Consider the following 20,573-nt stretch of genomic DNA (forward strand, 5'->3'; position numbering starts at 1 on the left):
AAACAGAGCTTCAATCATATGAGCGGGACTTATAGCTTTTTGCCTCTTGAATAGTTTTGGCATCTCACTTTATCCATTGAAGTTTAGAATGATTGGCATCTATAGGAACTTCAGATTTCGAATAGTGTTATTGACTCTCCTAGTTCAGTATGATGATTCTTGAACACAGCTTCTTTATGAGTCTTGGCCGTGGCCCTAAGCACTTTGTTTTCCAGTATTACCACCGGATACATAAATGCCACAGACACATAATTGGGTGAACCTTTTCAGATTGTGACTCAGCTTTGCTAGAGTCCCCAATTAGAGGTGTTCAGGGTTCTTAAGCACACTCTTTGTTTTTGCTTTGGACCTTGACTTTAACCGCTCAGTCTCAAGTTTTCACTTGACACCTACACGCCACAAGCACATGGTTAGGGACAGCTTGGTTTAGCCGCTTAGACCAGGATTTTATTCCTTTAGGCCCTCCTATCCACTGATGCTCAAAGCCTTGGGATCCTTTTTATTTGCCCTTGCCTTTTGGTGTTAAGGGTTATTGGCTTTTTCTGCTTGCTTTTTCTTTTTCTTTCTATTTATTTTTTTTCGCCCTTTTTTTTTTTCTGCAAGCTTTGTTCTTTGCTGCTTTTTCTTGCTTCAAGAATCATTTTTATGATTTTTCAGATTATCGAATAACATGTCTCCTAGTCATCATTCTTTCAAGAGCCAACATATTTAACATTCTTAAACAACAACTTCAAAAGGCATATGCACTGTTCAAGCATACATTCAGAAAACAAGAAGCATTGTCACCACATCAATATAATTAAGCTAAGTTCAAGGATGAATTCAAAACTCATGTACTTCTTGTTCTTTTGAATTAAAACAGTTTTTATTTTAAGAGAGGTGATGGATTCATAGGACATTCATAACTTTAGGACAAAGTCACTACTACTAATGATCATGTAATGAAGACACAAACATAGATAAGCACATAATATAGAAAACGAAAAACAGAGAAGTAAGAACAAGGAATGAATCCACCTTAGTGATGTCCTTGAGCTCTTCTATGTCTCTTCCTTGTCTTTGCTGCTCCTCCTTCATTGCTTTTAGATCTTCTCTGATTTCATGAAGGATGATGGAGTGCTCTTGATGTTCCACCCTTAGTTGCTTCCAATAATTGTGTGGAAGAAAATGTATCCCTTGAGGTATCTCAGGGATCTCTTGATTTGCAGTCAAATGTTCTACCACTGAGCTATAGACCCTTGATGGAAGCTTTTGTCTTCCCTTTCCTCTTTCTAGAGGTTTCTCTGGCCTTAGGTGCCATCAATGGTTATGAAAAAAAAACAAAAAAGCTATGCTTTTACCACACCAAACTTAGAATGTTGCTCGCCCTCGAGCAAAAGAAGAAAGAATAGAAGAATAAGAAGAAGATATGGAGGAGATGGATGGGAGTGTGTATTCGGCCATATGGGTGGGATTGGGTGGGAGAGAGATGTTGAATTTTGAAGGTAGTGGGTGTATGGATGTGAGTGGTAAATGGAAAGTAGAAGGGATGATCATGAATGGAAAGAGAGATGATGAGGTAGGTGGGGATCCTGTGGGGTCCACAGATCCTGAGATGATCCTGTGGGGTCCACAGATCCTGAGGTGTCAAGGCATTTACATCCCTGCACCAATTTAGGCATGTAAAATGCCGTTGCACACAACTCTGGGCGTTCAGCGCCAGGTTGGTGCCCATTTTGGGCGTTCAATGCCCCTTTGCTGCCATTTCTGGCGTTGAACGCCAGAACCATGCTTGTTCTGGGCGTTCAGCGCCAGGATGCTCCCATTCTGGGCGTTCAGCGCCAAAACTATGCTCTGTTCTGGCGTTTGAACGCCAGACAGATGCTCCTCCAGGGTGTGATTTTTCTTCTGCTGTTTTTGATTCCGTTTTCAATTTTTATATTTATTTTGTGACTCCTCATGATCATGAACCTAAGAAAACATGAAAAACAATGAAAATAAAAGTTAGATAAACATTGGGTTGCCTCCCAACAAGCGCTTCTTTAATGTCAATAGCTTGACAGTGGGCTCTCATGGGGCCTCACAGATGTGCAGAGCTTTGTTGAAACTCTCCAACACCAAACTTAGAGTTTGGATATGGGAGTTCAATACCAAACTTAGAGTTTGGTTGTGGCCTCCCAACACCAAACTTAGAGTTTGACTGTGGGGGCTCTGGTTGACTCTGCTTTGAGAGAAGCTTTTCAAGCTTCCTCTCCATGGTTGCAGAGGGAGAACCTTGAGTTTTGAATACAAGGGAGTTCTCATTCCATTGAAGGATTATTTCACCTCTGTCAACATCAATCACAGCTCTTGCTGTGGCTAGGAAAGGTCTTCCTAGGATGATGGATTCATCCTCTTCCTTTCCAGTATCCAGGATTATGAAATCAGTAGGTATGTAAAGGCCCTCAACCTTTACTAATACATCTTCTACTTGTCCATAAGCCTGTCTTCTTGAGCTGTCTGCCATCTCTAGTGAGATTTTAGCAGCTTGCACCCCATAGATTCCCAATTTCTCTATTACAGAGAGGGGCATGAGGTTTATCCCTGAACCAAGGTCACACAGAGCCTTAAAGATCATGGTGCCTATGGTGTAGGGTATTATGAACTTTCCAGGATCCTGTCTCTTCTGAGGCAATGTCAGTTGATCCAGATCACTTAGTTCATTGATGAACAAGGGAGGTTCAACTTCCCAAGTATTAATGCCAAATAATTTGGCATTCAGCTTCATGATTGCACCAAGAAACTTGGCAGTTTGCTCTTCAGTAACATCCTCATTCTCTTCAGAAGAGGAATACTCATCAGAGCTCATGAAGGGCATAAGGAGGTTCAATGGAATCTCTATGGTCTCTAGATGAGTCTCAGATTCCTTTGGTTCCTCAGAGGGAAGCTCCTTATTGATCACTGGACGTCCCAGGAGGTCTTCCTCCTTGGGATTCACGTCCTCTCCTTTCCTCACAGGTTCGGCCATGGCGCTTATGTCAATGGCCTTGCACTCTCCTTTTGGGTTCTCTTCTGTATTGCTTTGGAGAGTACTAGGAGGGATTTCAGTGATCCTTTTACTCAGCTGGCCCACTTGTGCTTCCAGATTTCTAATGGAAGACCTTGTTTCATTCATGAAACTTACAGTGGCCTTAGATAGATCAGAGACTAGATTTGCTAAATTAGAAGCATTTTGTTCAGAGTTCTCTGTCTGTAGCTGAGTTGATGGTGGAAAAGGTTTGCTATTTCTAAACCTGTTTCTTCCACCATTATTAAAGCCTTGTTGAGGCTTTTGATCCTTCCATGAGAAATTTGGATGATTTCTCCATGTTGAGTTATAGGTGTTTCCATAAGGTTCACCTAAGTAATTTACCTCTGCTATTGCAAGGTTCTCAGGATCATAGGCTTCTTCTTCAGAAGATGCCTCTTGAGTACTGTTGGATGCAGCTTGCATTCCATGCAGACTCTGAGAGATCATATTGACTTGCTGAGTCAATATTTTATTCTGAGCCAATATGGCATTCAGAGTATCAACCTCAAGAACTCCCTTCTTCATAGGCGTCCCATTACTCACAGGATTCCTTTCAGAAGTGTACATGAACTGGTTATTAGCAACCATGTCAATGAGTTCTTGAGATTCTGCAGGCGTTTTCTTTAGGTGAATGGATCCACCTGCAGAGGTGTCCAGTGACATCTTTGATAGCTCAGATAAACCATCATAGAATATATCCAGGATGGTCCATTCTGAAAGCATGTCAGAAGGACACTTTTTGGTCAACTGTTTGTATCTTTCCCAAGCTTCATAGAGAGATTCACCTTCTTTCTGTCTGAAGGTTTGAACATCAGTTCTAAGCTTGCTCAGCTTTTGAGGAGGAAAGTACTTGGCTAAGAAAGCCGTGACCAGCTTATCCCAAGAGTTCAGGCTGTCTTTGGGTTGAGAATCCAACCATAATCTAGCTCTGTCTCTTACAGCAAAAGGGAAAAGCATGAGCCTGTAGACTTCAGGATTTACTCCATTAGTCTTAACAGTATCACATATCTGCAAGAATTCAGTTAAGAACTGTAAAGGATCTTCAGATGGAAGTCCATGAAACTTGCAGTTCTGCTGCATCAGAGAAACTAATTGAGGTTTCAGCTCAAAGTTGTTTGCTCCAATGGCAGGAATGGAGATGCTTCTTCCATGTAAATTGGAATTAGGTGCAGTAAAGTCACCAAGCATCTTCCTTGCATTATTATTATTTTCGGCTGCCATCTCCTCTGCCTGTTCGAAAATTTCTAAAAGGCTATCTCTGGATTGTTGTATTTTAGCTTCTCTTAATTTTCTCTTCAGAGTTCTTTCAGGTTTTGGATCTGCTTCCACAAGAATGTTCTTATCCTTGCTCCTGCTCATATGACAAAGAAGAAGGCACAGAAAAATAATAATAATAATGGAGATCCTTTATACCACAGTATAGGGATTCCTGTGTGAGTGGAAGAAGATGGGGAGACAAAGAATGTAATATAATGGAAGAAACATATCTGTGAGGATGGAAGAGAGGTGAGATGAGATGTTAGGATATGAATGAATAAATAGAATAAGATGAGAGAGAAGGAGGGAATTTTCGAAAATTAATTTTGAAAAGGAGTTAGTGATTTTTGAAAATAGTTTTTGAAAATTGTTAGTATTTATATTTTTTTTTCGAAAAATTTTTTTGAAGTTAAAAATAAAAATTAAAAATAATTAGTTAATTAATAAGAAATTTTTGAAAAAGAGGGAAGATATTTTCGAAAATTAGAGAGAGAGAGTTAGTTAGGTGGTTTTGAAAAAGTTAAGAAACAAACAAAAAGTTAGTTAGTTGGTTGAAACAAATTTTGAAAAGATAAGAAGTTAGGAAGTTAGAAAAGATATTTTGAAAAGATATTTTTGAAAAAGATAAGATAAGAAGATATTTTTGAAAAGATATGATAGGAATTAGTTTTTGAAAAAGATTTAATTTTTAAAATCACAATTAATGACTTGATTCATAAGAAATCACAAGATATGATTCTAGAACTCAAAGTTTGAATCTTTCTTAACAAGCAAGTAACAAACTTCAAATTTTTGAACCAAAACATTAATTGTTTAAGTTATTTTCGAAAATTATGATTTAAAATGAGAAAAAGATTTTTGAAAAATATTTTTGGAATTTTCGAAAATAACTAAGAATTTTGAAAAAGATTTGATTTTTGAAAAAGATTTTGAAAAAGATAAGATTTTCAAATTGAAAATTTGATTTGACTCATGAGAAACAATTTGATTTTAAAAATTTTTGAAAAAGTCAACTCAAATTTTCGAATTTGATAAGAGAAAAAGGGAAAGATATTTTTTTTGATTTTTTGAAATTTTTATGAAAAACATGAAAATTATGCAATGCATGAAATTTTTAGATCAAAACAATGAATGCATGCAAGAATGCTATGAATGTCAAGATGAACACCAAGAACACTTTGAATGTTATGATGAACATCAAGAACATATTTTTGAAAAATTTTTTTATGCAAAGAAAACATGCAAGACACCAAACTTAGAATTCTTTAATGCTTAGGCACTAAGAATTCAAGAATGCATATGATAAACATGAAAAAACACAAAACAAAAAATCATCAAGATCAAACAAGAAGACTTACCCAGAACAACTTGAAGATCATGAAGAACACTATGAATGCATGATATTTTCGAAAATTACAAGATGCACATGCAATTGACACCAAACTTATAGTGTGACTCAAGACTCAAACAAGAAACAGAAAATATTTTTGATTTTTATGATTTTCTAATTTTTTTTGGATTTTTATTTTATATTTTTCGAAAATTAAAAGGAAAAATAAGGATTCCAAAATTTTTAATATGAATTCTAGGAATCTTGCCATGTTAGTCTAAAGCTTCAGTCCAGGAATTAGACATGGCTCACTAGCCAGCCAAGCTTTCAATGAAAGCTCCAGTCCAAAACACTAGACATGGCCTATGGCCAGCCAAGCTTCAGCAGGTGATCGTGGATCAACAGCGGGTAGATCAGGAACAGTAGCAGGTGGATTAGCTCCAACTAGCTTGCTCTTGATAACCAATTGCAAGCCTCAGTCCAACGAATTTAGACATGGCTTTACAGCCAGCCAGGATGCAACATATAATTACATGGGCTGGAGTGATTAGTTGAATACCAATCCCAAAGTAGTTTGGGTATGGCTTTACAGCCAGATATGATTCAACATATTTCATGAAACACTAGAATTCATTCTTAAAAATTTTGAAGCCATAGAATAATTTATTTTTGAAAACAATTTTTTTATTTTTTTCGAAAACATATGAGAGATTTTTGAAAATATTTTTGAAAGATTTTTGAAAATAAAATAAAAAAAAATTATCTAATCTGAGCAACAAGATGTACCGTCAGTTGTCCAAACTCAAACAATCCCCGGCAACGGCGCCAAAAACTTGGTGCACGAAATTGTGATGTCCAGGCTCAAACAATCCCCGGCAACGTGAGCAACTTGGTGCTCTGATCTCAATACATAATTGTCACAACTTCGATACAACTAACCAGCAAGTGCACTGGGTCGTCCAAGTAATACCTTACGTGAGTAAGGGTCGAATCCCACGGAGATTGTTGGTATGAAGCAAGCTATGGTCACCTTGTAAATCTCAGTCAGGCAGATATAAAGTGATAATGGTGTTTTCGAATTTAATATAATAACATAGGGATAGAAATACTTATGTAATTCATTGGTAGGAATTTCAGATAAGCGAATGGAGATACTTTCGTTCCTCTGAACCTTTGCTTTCCTGCTATCTTCATCCAATCAGTCTTACTCCTTTCCATGGCTGGCTTTATGCAAGGGCATCACCGTTGTCAGTGGCTACATCCCCTCCTCTCAGTGAATAATATGCTCACGCACCCTGTCACGGCACGGCTATTCATCTGTCGGTTCCCGATCATGCTGGAATAGGATTCACCCTCCTTTTGCGTCTGTCACTAACGCCCAACAATCGCGAGTTTGAAGCTCGTCACAGTCATTCAATCATTGAATCCTACTCGGAATACCACAGACAAGGTTTAGACTTTCCGGATTCTCTTGAATGCCGCCATCATTCTAGCTTACGCCACGAAGATTCCTGTTAGGAGATCTAAGAGATATTCATTCTAGCTTATTTCATGTAGAACGGAAGTGTTTGTCAGGCACGCGTTCATAGGGGAGAAGGATGATGAGCGTCACACATAATCATCACCTTCATCACGTTCTTGGGTGCGAATGGATATCTTAGAAGAGAAATAAGAAGAATTGAATAGAAAACAGTAGTACTTGCATTAATCTTTGAGGAACAGCAGAGCTCCACACCTTAATCTATGGAGTGTAGAAACTCTACCGTTAAAAATACATAAGTGAAGGTCCAGGCATGGCCGTGTGGCCAGCCCCTATGGTCTAAGAACAATGCATTCAAAGATGAACAATGGAATAAAACTGAGACCAAAGATGTCAAATACAATAGTAAAAGGTCCTATTTATAATAAACTAGCTACTAGGGTTTACATGAGTAAGTATTTGATGTATAAATCCACTTCCGGGGCCCACTTGGTGTGTGTTTGGGCTGAGCTTAAGTGTTGCACGTGCAGAGGCCATTTGTGGAGTTGAACGCCAGTTTTTGTGCCAGTTTGGGCGTTCAACTCTGGTTTTGGATCCTTTTCTGGCGCTGGACGCCAGATTTGGGCAGAAGGCTGGCGTTGAACGCCAGTTTACGTCATCAATTCTTGGCCAAAGTATGGACTATTATATATTTTTGGAAATCCCTGGATGTCCACTTTCCAACGCAATTGGAAGCGCGCCATTTCAAGTTATGTGGCTCCAGAAAATCCACTTTGAGTGCAGGGAGGTCAGAATCCAACAGCATCAGCAGTCCTTCTTCAACCTCTGAATCAGATTTTTGCTCAAGTCCCTCAATTTCAGCCAGAAAATACCTGAAATCACAGAAAAACACACAAACTCATAGTAAAGTCCAAAAATGTGAATTTAACATAAAAACTAATGAAAACATCCCTAAAAGTAACTAGATCCTACTAAAAACACACTAAAAACAATGCCAAAAAGCGTATAAATTATCCGCTCATCACAACACCAAACTTAAATTGTTGCTTGTCCCCAAGCAACTGAAAATCAAATAGGATAAAAAGAAGAGAATATACTATAAATTCCAAACTATCAATGAAACATAGCTCCAATCATATGAGCGGGACTTATAGCTTTTTGCCTCTTGAATAGTTTTGGCATCTCACTTTATCCATTGAGGTTCAGAATGATTGGCATCTATAGGAACTTCAGATTTCGAATAGTGTTATTGACTCTCCTAGTCCAGTATGATGATTCTTGAACACAGCTTCTTTATGAGTCTTGGCCGTGGCCCTAAGCACTTTGTTTTCCAGTATTACCACCGGATACATAAATGCCACAGACACATAATTGGGTGAACCTTTTCAGATTGTGACTCAGCTTTGCTAAAGTCCCCAATTAGAGGTGTCCAGGGTTCTTAAGCACACTCTTTTTTTGCTTTGGACCTTGACTTTAACCGCTCAGTCTCAAGTGTTCACCTGACACCTACACGCCACAAGCACATGGTTAGGGACAGCTTGGTTTAGCCGCTTAGACCAGGATTTTATTCCTTTAGGCCCTCCTATCCACTGATGCTCAAAGCCTTGGGATCCTTTTTATTTGCCCTTGCCTTTTGGTTTTAAGGGTTATTGGCTTTTTCTGCTTGCTTTTTCTTTTTCTTTCTATTTTTTTTTCTATTCTTTTTTTTTTTTCGCCCCCCTTTTTTTTTTCTGCAAGCTTTGTTTTTTTTTGCTGCTTTTTCTTGCTTCAAGAATCATTTTTATGATTTTTCAGATTATCAAATAACATGTCTCCTAGTCATCATTCTTTCAAGAGCCAACATATTTAACATTCTTAAATAACAACTTCAAAAGACATATGCACTGTTCAAGCATACATTCAGAAAACAAGAAGCATTGTCACCACATCAATATAATTAAACTAAGTTCAAGGATAAATTCGAAACTCATGTACTTCTTGTTCTTTTGAATTAAAACATTTTTCATTTAAGAGAGGTGATGGATTCATAGGACATTTATAACTTTAAGACAAAGTTACCAACTACTAATGATCATGTAATGAAGACACAAACATAGATAAGCACATAACATAGAAAATGAAAAACAGAGAAAGTAAGAACAAGGAATGAGTCCACCTTAGTGATGTCCTTGAGCTCTTCTATGTTTCTTCCTTGCCTTTGTTGCTCCTCCTTCATTGCTTTTTAGATCTTCTCTGATTTCATGAAGGATGATGGAGTGCTCTTGATGTTCCACCCTTAGTTGCTCCCAATAATTGTGTGGAAGAAAATGTATCCCCTGAGGTATCTCAGGGATCTCTTGATTTGCAGTCAAATGTTCTACCACTGAGCTATAGATCCTTTACATAATTGTTTTACCACACCAAACTTAGAATGTTGCTCGCCCTCGAGCAAAAGAAGAAGGAATAGATGAAGAAGAAGATGTGGAAATAAAAACTAGGATTATGAGGAGGTAAAGTGGGGATCCTGTGGGGTCCACAGATCCTGAGATGATCCTGTGGTGTCCACAGATCCTGAGGTGTCAAGGCATTTACATCCCTGCACCAATTTAGGCATGCAAAATGCCCTTGCACACAACTCTGGGCGTTCAGCGCCAGGTTGGTGCCCTTTTTGGGCGTTCAATGCCCCTTTGCTGCCATTTCTGGCGTTGAACGCCAGAACCATGCTTGTTCTGGGCGTTCAGGGCCAGGATGCTCCCATTCTGGGCGTTCAGCACCAGAACTATGCTCTGTTCTGGCGTTTGAACGCCAGACAGATGCTCCTCCAGGGTGTGATTTTTCTTCTGCTGTTTTTGATTCCGTTTTCAATTTTTATATTTATTTTGTGACTCCACATGATCATGAACCTAAGAAAACATGAAAAACAATAAAAATAAGAATTAGATAACCATTGGGTTGCCTCCCAACAAGCGCTTCTTTAATGTCAATAGCTTGACAGTGGGCTCTCATGGAGCCTCACAGATGTGCAGAGCTTTGTTGGGACTCTCCAACACCAAACTTAGAGTTTGGATATGGGAGTTCAACACCAAACTTAGAGTTTGGTTGTGGCCTCCCAACACCAAACTTAGAGTTTGACTGTGGGGGCTTTGGTTGACTCTGCTTGGAGAGAAGCTTTTCCTGCTTCCTCTCCATGGTTGCAGAGGGAGATCCTTGAGTTTTGAATACAAGGGAGTTCTCATTCCATTGAAGGACTATTTCACCTCTGTCAACATCAATCACAGCTCTTGCTGTGGCCAGGAAAGGTCTTCCTAGGATGATGGATTCATCCTCTTCCTTTCCAGTGTCCAGGACTATGAAATCAGTAAGTATGTAAAGGCCCTCAACCTTTACTAATACATCTTCTACTTGTCCATAAGCCTGTCTTCTTGAGCTGTCTGCCATCTCTAGTGAGATTTTAGCAGCTTGCACCCCATAGATTCCCAGTTTCTCTATTACAGAGAGGGGCATGAGGTTTATTCCTGAACCAAGGTCACACAGAGCCTTAAAGATCATGGTGCCTATGGTACAGGGTATTATGAACTTTCCAGGATCCTGTCTCTTCTGAGGCAATGTCAGTTGATCCAGATCACTTAGTTCATTGATGAACAAGGAAGGTTCAACTTCCCAAGCATCAATGCCAAATAATTTGGCATTCAGCTTCATGATTGCACCAAGAAACTTGGTAGTTTGCTCTTCAGTGACATCCTCATTCTCTTCAAAAGAGGAATACTCATCAGAGCTCATGAAGGGCATAAGGAGGTTCAATGGAATCTTTATGGTCTCTAGATGAGCCTCAGAGTCCTTTGGTTCCTCAGAGGGAAGCTCCTTATTGATCACTGGACGTCCCAGGAGGTCTTCCTCTTTGGGATTCACGTCCTCTCCTCTCCTCAGAGGTTCGGCCATGGCGCTTATGTCAATGGCCTTGCACTCTCCTTTTGGGTTCTCTTCTGTATTGCTTGGGAGAGTACTAGGAGGGATTTCAGTGATCCTTTTACTCAGCTGGCCCACTTGTGCTTCCAGATTTCTAATGGAAGACCTTGTTTCATTCATGAAACTTACAGTGGCCTTAGATAGATCAGAGACTAGATTTGCTAAATTAGAAGCATTTTGTTCAGAGTTCTCTGTCTGTTGCTGAGTTGATGATGGAAAAGGCTTGCTATTGCTAAACCTGTTTCTTCCACCATTATTAAAGCCTTGTTGGGGCTTTTGATCCTTCCATGAGAAATTTGGATGATTTCTCCATGTTGAGTTATAGGTGTTTCCATAAGGTTCACCTAAGTAATTTACCTCTGCTATTGCAGGGTTCTCAGGATCATAAGCTTCTTCTTCAGAAGATGCTTCTTGAGTACTGTTGGATGCAGCTTGCATTCCATGCAGACTCTGAGAAATCATATTGACTTGCTGAGTCAATATTTTATTCTGAGCCAATATGGCATTCAGAGTATCAACCTCAAGAACTCCCTTCTTCATAGGCGTCCCATTATTCACAGGATTCCTTTCAGAAGTGTACATGAACTGGTTATTAGCAACCATGTCAATCAGTTCTTGAGCTTCTGCAGGCGTTTTCTTTAGGTGAATGGATCCACCTGCAGAAGTGTCCAGTAACATCTTTGATAGCTCAGATAAACCATCATAGAATATATCCAGGATGGTCCATTCTGAAAGCATGTCAGAAGGACACTTTTTGGTCAACTGTTTGTATCTTTCCCAAGCTTCATAGAGAGATTCACCTTCTTTCTGTCTGAAGGTTTGAACATCAGCTCTAAGCTTGCTCAGCTTTTGAGGAGGAAAGTACTTGGCTAAGAAAGCCGTGACCAGCTTATCCCAAGAGTTCAGGCTGTCTTTAGGTTGAGAATCCAACCATAATCTAGCTCTGTCTCTTACAGCAAAAGGGAAAAGCATGAGCCTGTAGACTTCAGGATCTACTCCATTAGTCTTAACAGTATCACATATCTGCAAGAATTCAGTTAAGAACTGAAAAGGATCTTCAGATGGAAGTCCATGAAACTTGCAGTTCTGCTGCATCAGAGAAACTAATTGAGGTTTCAGCTCAAAGTTGTTTGCTCCAATGGCAGGAATGGAGATGCTTCTTCCATGTAAATTGGAATTAGGTGCAGTAAAGTCACCAAGCATCCTCCTTGCATTATTATTATTTTTGGCTGCCATCTCCTCTGCCTGTTCGAAAATTTCTGAAAGGTTATCTCTGGATTGTTGTATTTTAGCTTCTCTTAATTTTCTCTTCAGAGTCCTTTCAGGTTCTGGATCTGCTTCCACAAGAATGTTCTTATCCTTGATCCTGCTCATAATACAAGGAAGAATGGCCAGAAAAATGATAATAATAATAGAGATCCTCTATACCACAGTATAGGGATCCCTTTGTGAGTGGAAGAGAAGGGGGAGACAAAGAATGTGATGTAAAGGAAGAAATGCAACTGTACGAATGGAAGAGATGTGAGATGAGATGTTAGGATATGAATGAATAAATAGAATGAGATGGGAGAGAAGGAGGGAATTTTCGAAATTTATTTTTGAAAAGGAGTTAGTGATTTTTGAAAATAGTTTTTGAAAAAGTTTAGTATTTTTTCGAAATTTTTTTTGAATTCAAAAATAAAAAATAAAAATAATTAGTTAATTAAAAAGAAATTTTTGAAAAAGAGGGAAGATATTTTCGAAAATTGAGAGAGAGAGAGTTAGTTAGGTGGTTTTGAAAAAGTTAAGGAACAAACAAAAAGTTAGTTAGTTAGTTGAAACAGATTTTGAAAAGATAAGAAGTTAGGAGGTTAGAGAAGATATTTTGAAAAGATATTTTTGAAAAAGATAAGATAAGAAGATATTTTTGAAAAGATATGATAGAAATTAGTTTTTGAAAAAGATTTGATTTTTAAAATCACAGTTAATGACTTGATTCATAAGAAATCACAAGATATGATTCTAGAACTTAAAGTTTGAAACTTTCTTAACAAGCAAGTAACAAACTTCAAATTTTTGAATCAAAACATTAATTGTTATTGTTATTTTCGAAAATATGGTATAAAAATAAGAAAAAGATTTTTGAAAAATATTTTTGGAATTTTCGAAAATAACTAAGAATTTTGAAAAAGATTTGATTTTTGAAAAAGGTTTTGAAAAAGATAAGATTTTCAAATTGAAAATTTGATTTGACTCATGAGAAACAATTTGATTTTTAAAATTTTTGAAAAAGTCAATCCAAATTTTCGAATTTGATGAGAGAAAAAGGGAAAGATATTTTTTTTTTATTTTTGAAATTTTTATGATGCAAGAGAAAAACACTTAAAAGATGCAATGCATGAAATTTTTAGATCAAAACATGTGATGCATGCAAGAATGCTATGAATGTCAAGATGAACACCAAGAACACTTTGAATGTCATGATGAACATCAAGAACATATTTTTGAAAAATTTTTAATGCAAAGAAAACATGCAAGACACCAAACTTAGAATTCTTTAATGCTTAGACACTAAGAATTCAAGAATGTATATGAAAAACATGAAAAGACACAAAACAAAAAATCATCAAGATCAAACAAGAATACTTACCAAGAACAACTTGAAGATCATGAAGAACACTATGAATGCATGATATTTTCGAAAAAATGCAAGATGCATATGCAAGTGACACCAAACTTATAATGTGACTCAAGACTCAAACAAGAAACAGAAAATATTCTTGATTTTTATGATTTTCTAATTTTTTTTTGGATTTTTATTTATATTTTTCGAAAATTTAAAAGGAAAAATAAGGATTCCAAAATTTTTAATATGAATTCCAGGAATCTTGCCATGTTAGTCTAAAGCTTCAGTCCAGGAATTAGACATGGCTCACTAGCCAGCCAAGCTTTCAATGAAAGCTCCAGTCCAAAACACTAGACATGGCCAATGGCCAGCCAAGCTTCAGCAGGTAGATCAGGAACAGTAGCAGGTGGATTAGCTCCAACTAGCTTGCTCTTGATAACAAATTGCAAGCCTCAGTCCAAAAGAATTTAGACATGGCTTTACAGCCAGCCAGGCTGCAACATATAATTACATGGGCTGGAGTGATTAGTTGAATACCAATCCCAAAGTAGTTTGGGTATGGCTTTACAGCCAGATATGATTCAACATATTCCATGAAACACTAGAATTCATTCTTAAAAATTTTGAAGCCATAGAATAATTTATTTTTGAAAATATATATTTTTTTTTAGTAAAATTTTTTTTTTTCGAAAACAAGTGAGGAATTTTTGAAAGGTTTTTGAAAAATTTTTTTGAAAAGAAAACAAAAAGAAAATTACCTAATTTGAGCAACAAGATGAACCGTTAGTTGTCCAAACTCAAACAATCCCCGGCAACGGCGCCAAAAACTTGGTGCACGAAATTGTGATGTCCAGGCTCAAACAATCCCCGGCAACGTGAGCAACTTGGTGCTCTGATCTCAATACATAATTGTCACAACTTCGATACAACTAACCAGCAAGTGCACTGGGTCGTCCAAGTAATACCTTACGTGAGTAAGGGTCGAATCCCACGGAGATTGTTGGTATGAAGCAAGCTATGGTCACCTTGTAAATCTCAGTCAGGCAGATATAAAGTGATAATGGTGTTTTTGAATTTAATATAATAACATAGGGATAGAAATACTTATGTAATTCATTGGTAGGAATTTCAGATAAGCGAATGGAGATGCTTTTCGTTCCTCTGAACCTCTGCTTTCCTGCTATCTTCATCAATCAGTCTTACTCCTTTCCATGGCTGGATGTATGCAAGGGCATCACCGTTGTCAGTGGCTACATCCCCTCCTCTCAGTGAAAGATATGCTCACATGCTCTGTCACAGCACGGCCATTCATCTGTCGGTTCTCGATCATGCTGGAATAGGATTCACCCTCCTTTTGCGTCTGTCACTAACGCCCAGCACTCGCGAGTTTGAAGCTCGTCACAGTCATTCAATCATTGAATCCTACTCAGAATACCACAGACAAGGTTTAGACCTTCCGGATTCTCTTGAATGCCGCCATCATTCTAGCTTACGCCACGAAGATTCTGGTTAGGAGATCTAAGAGATATTCACTCTAGCTTAATTCATGTAGAACAGAAGTGTTTGTCAGGCACGCGTTCATAAGTGGGAAGGATGATGAGCGTCACACATAATCATCACCTTCATCACGTTCTTGGGTGCGAATGGATATCTTAGAAGCGAAATAAGAAGAATTGAATAGAAAACAGTAGTACTTTGCATTAATCTTTGAGGAACAGCAGAGCTCCACACCTTAATCTATGGAGTGTAGAAACTCTACCGTTGAAAATACATAAGTGAAGGTCCAGGCATGGCCGAGATGGCCAGCCCCTATGGTCTAAGAACAATGCGTTCAAAGATGAACAATGGAATAAAACTGAGACCAAAGATGTCAAATACAATAGTAAAAGGTCCTATTTATAATAAACTAGCTACTAGGGTTTACATGAGTAAGTATTTGATGTATAAATCCACTTCCGGGGCCCACTTGGTGTGTGTTTGGGCTGAGCTTAAGTGTTGCACGTGCAGAGGCCATTTGAGGAGTTGAACGCCAGTTTTTGTGCCAGTTTGGGCGTTCAACTCTGGTTTTGGATCCTTTTCTGGCGCTGGACGCCAGATTTGGGCAGAAGGCTGGCGTTGAACGCCAGTTTACGTCGTCAATTCTTGGCCAAAGGATAGACTATTATATATTGCTGGAAAGCCCTGGATGTCTACTTTCCAAAGCAATTGGAAGCGCGCCATTTCGAGTTCTGTGGCTCCAGAAAATCCACTTTGAGTGCAGGGAGGTCAGAATCCAACAGCATCAGCAGTCCTTCTTCAACCTCTGAATCAGATTTTTGCTCAAGTCCCTCAATTTCAGCCAGAAAATACCTGAAATCACAGAAAAACACACAAACTCATAGTAAAGTCCAGAAATGTGAATTTAACATAAAAACTAATGAAAACATCCCTAAAAGTAACTAGATCCTACTAAAAACAATGCCAAAAAGCGTATAAATTATCCGCTCATCACATGCCAATGTTGCATCACTAACGAAAGCGTTGGCACACAAACGCTGGGTCACACGTATGCGTCGGCGATGCGTACACGTGACATGAAGAACGTTGGTGACCAACGCCAGTGGCAACGCCCAAAATGGCTTATGCATGCAACGTTTGTGTCACCGTTAGTGCAAACCAACGCCAGTACCAATTTTTATTCCAAATGGCACCCATGCAAGTAATAAACGTTAGCGAGCTAACGTCCTTGTCAACGTCACAAAGAGTCACTCCTAACTGCTTCAATCAAGGCCAAAAACCCACATCCAAGTACTTGAAGACCCATTTTTGAAGATGAGAAGAAGAGTATAAATAGAAGAGCCTCGGAGTTTGAAAAGTAGGCTGGAGGATTAGAGACTCCAGAGCTCTCTTGTATCCTGGGGGATTAAAAACCCCAGAGAGCGTAGCATAGTTTAGATATACTTTTCTTTTATTCAATTTTTATATTTCAGCTTGTTTTCAGTTTAATTCCTTTTATGCAATTTCAATATCATACACTTCTTCTTCTTTGCAGTTTTACTTTCTAGCTTGTATTCAATTTGATTTACTTTTATGCAATTTAAATTTCTTGCACTTAATCTTAGAGCGATGATTAGCTAAACCCCAATCATTAGGGGGAGGAGCTCTATTGTAATTCACATGATTGAATGAAATTCTTCTTCTTCTCAATCCGCTTATTGTAGCTGAAGGATATCTTCTATATTGATTGTGATTCACTCACTCTGGAAGGGGATTTGAATCTATTGAATGCCTATGTGAGCCTCGGAAGGGGAATCATAGGCATTAGAATTGAAGCTCTATGCTTCATAATTCTCTTGACCAACACCATTCGGGAGGAATTGAGGTCTTGAGGATTAGTGTGGCTTATGGATGAGAGACATGCACTTAACCTCTTCTCATGACAATTAGATCAAGGAATTGGCAATATTGATTGTGATTAGAAAAATTGGGTTGCCAAGGAATCGGGACTCAATTAATTCCAATCCGCCATAGATCTACTTCATATGATTGAGAATGGTGTTGAAACCCATTGATTCATGATGGATTATGATATCTCCAATCCCTAATGAATCTTTCTCTTTGTTGTTCTTCACTTTAGTTGCCCTTGAGTTCACTTTAATTGCTTTGATTTACTACATCCTTTAATACCCAGCACCCAAAGCCCTTTACATTTCACGCAATCTACTTTCCATTGCTATTTACATTTGTGCCTTTAGTTTCTTGCCATTTAAGCTTCCGTTCTTTAGTTTCTTGCCATTTACGTTTTCGCAATTTACATTTTGCAGATTTACTTTCCGCACTTCAATTCTCATGCAATTTACATTCTTCTAGTTCAAATTCACCAAACTTCTTTCAATATTCACTTGACTAAACATATCACCTTACTAAAGTTGCTTGATCCATCAATCTCTGTGGGATCGACCTCACTCTCGTGAGTTTTAATACTTGATGCAACTCGGTATACTTGCCGGTAGTTTGTGCGGATACGTTTTCCATCTCATCAAGTTTTTAGCGCCGTTGTCAGTGATTGATTAAGATTGATGATGATTAAGTAGGTGATAAGTCTCGATTAAGCATTTTTTCTTTTGTTTTCTTTTAAGCATATTAACTGTTTGACACATTGTGTCACCTAACTCTCTAACCACATTCTAGCACTAGAATGTCCATTTTTCATTTGGTTTGTTTGTGATTGTGAAAGTCATGGAGGATGAGGTGCAAGAGGAAGGAGTGGCTAACAACAATGCCCAACCTACTAGGAGGGTGTTGACCTCTTACACCATCCCTAATCCTAGACACTATGGAAGCAACATCCTCACCCCAAATGTTCATGCAAACGACTTCGAGTTGAAGCCTTAACTCATCACTTTGGTGTAGAACAATTGCTCTTATGGAGGAGGCCCCCTTGAAGATCCCAATCAACATATGTCTGTTTTCTTGAGGATTTGTAAAACTGTCAAGACAAATATGGTGCATCCTGACATCTACAAGTTACTTCTATTTCTATTCTCCTTGAGGGGCAATGCTTCCCAATGGCTGGAAAGCTTTCCCAAGGAGAGCATTAACAATTGGGATGACTTGGTGAGCAAATTCTTAGCCAATTTTTACCCATCTCAGGGGATCATTAAGCTGAAAACAGAGGTGCAAACCTTCACACAAATGGAGGCAGAGTCACTCTATGAGGCATGGGAGAGATACAAGGCCTTGATAAGGAGATGTCCACCAGAGATGTTCAGTGAATGGGTGAAACTTCAAAACTTCTATGAAGGTCTTTCTCTAAAGGCAAGAAAAGCATTAGACTACTCCACGAAAGGTTCACTCCAGAAGATGAAAACTACTCAAGAAGCACAAGACCTCATTGATATGGTAGCCAACAATCAATATTTCTACTCTTCTGAGAGGCACCACAACAGAACTCCAAAGAAGGGAGTGACGGAACTTGAAGGAGTAAATGCAATCCTAGCCCAGAACAAACAGATGCACCAACAAATTAAGCAACAAATGGAGATTATGGCCAAGCGAATTGATGGACTGCAACTTGCTGCAGTGAGCACACAAGGCCAATCTTAAGTCTTACATGGATGGGATCAATCTAAAGAAGGTTTTGAGGCACTCAACTATGAGCAACAAGGCCCTGACCAGGTGCAATATGTGAACAACACCTCAAGTTTGTTCCAACATGACTTTCCATGGTGATGCATACGATCCACCTTGGAGGAATCAGTCCAACTTGAGGTGGGGTGACAACTAGAATCAAGGACAGAGGAACTTTAATTCCAACAGCTTTGGTAACACAAACAATCACAACCACCACCATACTAACAACAACCAATACACAAAATCACAAAACACATACCTCCAACCCCATAACACTTCACAATTTCCCTAAAACAACTTCTCCACACCATAATTTAACTCACAAAACACCTCCCCCAATGTCTCAAATAACTTCCATCAGCAACCATCACATCCCATGCAACCACAGCCACATTAAAACTCTCAAAGGATCTCTAACTTAGAGATGATGATGGAGAAACTCATAAAAGCTCAAGAGATGGCCAGACAAGATAAAGAAACTGCAAGAAAAGATCAAGCCCTCACAGGCAAAAATCAAGAGGCATCAATCCAAAATCTTGAAAGGCACATGGGACAAATGGCTAAACAAATTGAAGAGATGGGTGAGAAGTGAGCAAATGCATTCCTTAGTGCCACTGAAGACAACCCAAGGGAAAAAGGAAAAGCTACAAAATGGGAGGAATGCAAAGCAATGACATTGAGAAGTGGGAAGACTATGGGAAAAGAAGCCATCATTTATGAAGAGCACAACAGATAAGTTTCAAAAGATGAGATAGAGGAGAGAAGTGAAGAGGATCAGAAAACCAAAGATTCACAAGTCTCAAAGGGAGACAAGAACATCCTTGAACCACAGCCACAAGAGAAGAAGGAAGATGTGAAGCCATATGTCCCCAAACTTCCATATCTTCAAAGGTTCAAGGAAGATAACAAGGAGAAGCAGTACTCCAAATTTTAGGAGATATTCAAGACACTCCACATCAATATTCCTTTCATAGAAGCACTTGAACAAATGCCACTATATACCAAGTTTATGAAGGAAGTGTTGAAAAAGAAAAGGCCCTTGAAAGAAGGACAAATTGTTGAGATGACAATGGAGTGTAGTGCTATGTTCCAAAGAGGTCTACCAGTGAAGAAAGATGATCCTGGGAGCTTTCATATCCCTTGCACCATAGGGAATATAACAATCGAGAAATCATTCTGTGATCTTGGTGCAAGCATAAACTTGATTCCTCTATCTCTCATGAGAAAACTCCAAATTCTTGAACTGAAATCCACTCGGATAGCTCTCCAAATGGCTGACAAATCCATTAAGCAAGCACTTGGAGTTGTGGAGAATGTGCTGGTAAAAGTGGAAAAATTTTTTTTCCTGCTGACTTTGTCATCTTAGACATGGAGAAGGACTCTGACAATCCCATCATTCTGGGGAGGCCCTTCTTAGCTACGGGCAGAGTATTAATAGATGTCGAAACAAGGGAATTATTGTTAAGAGTGCATGATGAACACCTAGTGTTTCATATCTTCAAGACCCTGCATGAGCCCACTCAAGAAGAGGAATGCATGAAGGTTAATGCCAGAAATCCAAACTTGAAGGAAGCACCCAATGAGCTAAAGCTTCTAAACCCATGCTTGAAAGGCGGAGAAGAGGTAGAAATGGTGTAACAAGTCAAAGAAGTCAAGAAGGAATTACAACCAAAGCCTCCATATGAGACCCCCAGCAAGAAGCCTCCAGACATTGAGACCCTAAAGCATAAATCATCCCCTAAAAAAGAGAAGAAGAAGATGCCAAGAGGGTGGAGAAACAAAAAGATCCCCACTGAAGGCTTCTTACCAGGGGACA

At 38.7% G+C, this 20,573-nt stretch overlaps 2 non-coding genes across 2 annotated transcripts; both read left to right on the forward strand.

The window, feature by feature from the left end:
- Positions 1-3,745: 3,745 nt before the first annotated feature.
- LOC148571979 (small nucleolar RNA R71) lies at positions 3,746-3,853 on the forward strand. The gene has a single exon (XR_015908397.1). It is a non-coding gene; the product is annotated as a small nucleolar RNA R71 (small nucleolar RNA).
- Positions 3,854-11,772: 7,919 nt separating this feature from the next.
- Positions 11,773-11,880, forward strand: LOC148571980 (small nucleolar RNA R71). Its single transcript, XR_015908810.1, has one exon. It is a non-coding gene; the product is annotated as a small nucleolar RNA R71 (small nucleolar RNA).
- Positions 11,881-20,573: the final 8,693 nt, after the last annotated feature.

The sequence above is a fragment of the Arachis ipaensis genome, chromosome B3 (genome assembly GCF_059453495.1).
Source record: "Arachis ipaensis isolate K30076 ecotype BB chromosome B3, ASM5945349v1, whole genome shotgun sequence".
In the NCBI taxonomy this organism is placed as follows: Eukaryota; Viridiplantae; Streptophyta; class Magnoliopsida; order Fabales; family Fabaceae; genus Arachis; species Arachis ipaensis.